The sequence below is a fragment of the Quercus suber genome, unplaced genomic scaffold (assembly GCF_002906115.3).
Source record: "Quercus suber isolate HL8 unplaced genomic scaffold, Cork oak 2.0 scaffold_689, whole genome shotgun sequence".
In the NCBI taxonomy this organism is placed as follows: domain Eukaryota; kingdom Viridiplantae; phylum Streptophyta; class Magnoliopsida; order Fagales; family Fagaceae; genus Quercus; species Quercus suber.
This window is the reverse complement of record NW_027070130.1, coordinates 6618-9167: the sequence shown is the minus strand read 5'-3', so window position 1 is coordinate 9167 and position 2550 is coordinate 6618.

The following is a 2550-nucleotide window of genomic DNA, read 5'->3' as shown; positions in this document are numbered from 1 at the left end:
ATACCACAAATGAAATTAGGATTTATTTTTTTTTTTTTTAAGATATATATATATATATATATATAGGTATTTGTCTAGATATTACTGCCTTTTCTTTTCTTTTCTTTTTTTGAGAAAACATATAGTAATTCTAAGTTCTAATATCAGGGGGTGTTAGGTACAGTTGTTTAAATACAGTTTTAGTGTTTAAATATTGAAACACGTATTTGTACAATACTTTTTAACACACACGTATTTTTACAATACTTAAACAATGATACTAGGATTCTTGAACCAAACGGACCCTCAATTTTTGTGTCCTTCACTTGTAATTTTATGTGCTTCCAATATCATTCATACTAGTGTATAACTTGTGCATAGTAAGATACAATTAAAAACAATCACAATTACAACATTTATTTGAATTCAAATTATACTTAGTGTAAGAGTTACACTTTTTAAAGCCATAGATATATACATGAGTTTTACTCACTTTTTTGTGTATATTATTTATGGATATACACATGAGTTTACTCTTTCTTTTCTTTTTTGTTTATTGGGTTTTTTGATGGTTTATTTATATTAGATTTTTTGACTTTTGCAAAACATTAACTCACAAAGAACGAAAATTAAACAAATTTAGATAAGACACATGGCACAAATATAAACAACGATCAAAATCAAATTTAAAATTTAATTTAATTTTCTCTCAACTTTAGCTTTATAATAGATTTACTCTTCTAATTTATTTCTTCCTTGTAAAGCACTGTAGCAAGTTTTGTTTGTGTTTATCCTACTAAAAGAAGAAAACCCCTAATGACTTGAATATCTATATTAAAACCATAGTTGGATTGACCAAGCCAGTTGGACCAGTGACTCAACTAGTGAGATATATATTTTTGGTGCATTTAATTAAAAGAGTTTTTTATTTCTTCACTTTTTTATTCTCAACCAAACCAGGAGAGAAAACTAAAATTTCCTCCTATTCCTTCACTTTTTCATCTCCATTATTTTCTATCACTCTACTTTTTAATCGCCCAACAAAAAAAAAAAAAAAAAAAAAACTCTTAACGACATTCAAATGCAAGTATAGGGCTTTGTGTGAATCGTTGCTTAATTTATTTAAAGTAAGAAATAGTTTCAAAATAACATATTGGTCGAATTCCTTAAAAAAGAAGAGTGAAATATATGTGGCACTTTAAAAGATAGAATTTCAAATGAGTATAAACCAGGGCAAATATTAGTTATCATTATCAACTGATATTACTAAGTGCTCCACCTAATTTTCAATTAGTGTCTTTTTAATTCATTGATTATTAAACCAGTAATATTTTTAAAGAGCTAATTCTTAAATAGTTGTATCAAATGAACCCTAAAAGATGAAATCTCTAATGTGTGTAACCTAGAGAGATGGATAAAAATATCTGAAAACTAAACGTTAGAACGGTGCCATTATGACCCAAGAAAATTCTAGTCACATTTGTGGATTCCTCAAAATGAATAATCATGTTACAATTAGGGCTACGCACAATTTATATAACTCAATACGACCTAGTAAATATCTGTTGTGAGACTCAACACACATTTACACAACACTCATCCAATCCATCCACATAATTTGGGATATCAGAATCTCCCCACTTAAATTCTTAACATTCTTGTAGTTCTCCTAAGCCAGATGACGTTATATGGTTATTTTTGTAGTAGTTGTCACAACTCAAGCAAGTGCTAGTCACATATGCACTATATCCCCAAAAGACTAGTCAAGTCACAATTAGAATCCTCATAATGACATATATAGCCTACTTCAACTTAGTATATAAAATTTTAACGTGAGATTGAACACACGCCTGCCCATCACACATTTATCCAATTCATTCCCATAATTTGGGGTAGCATAACCATGTCAAGGAAAAAATATATTGGGGGTAATTTTCTTAACTTTTTTTTTCCTTCTTATTAATTTTCTTAACTTATTGTTATATTTTCTTCAACATTTCCCCCTCCCTTTTTTCTTTTTATTTTCCCAATCCCCACTACTAACCACCTTAATATCATTGTCCTCTATCTCTTTATCTTCCTTTAATTTTGGCTTTTCTTATTTCCGTAATCTTACTATAAATTTCCAATTCTCTCTCGCATTCTTTGCATAGTTTTCCCAAACACAAAATGTTATTTCTCTCTCTTTCTCTCAATTTTATTTTTTGGTGGATTTTATTTATTTATTTTCTATGCATCCCTACTTTAGGTTGATGAATTTTTGTATTATTTAGAATTCTACTTTTGACTGATGTGATTTAGTTTTCTAATTTTAAGTTGTTATATATATATATATATATATATATATATATATATATATATTCTTTTGATTTCATGGATGTCATGCTATTGCGTTATAAAGATACTATATAAGAATATAATGTTATTCCATTATATAGCATGACTTGATAATTTAGTATTTATTATTTTATCTTTTATTTTCACTCTTTTATTCTCATCTTATTTTTTTATTAATTTTTTATTCTCTCTCTCTCTCTCTCTCTCTCTCTCTCTCTCTCTCTCTCTCTCTCT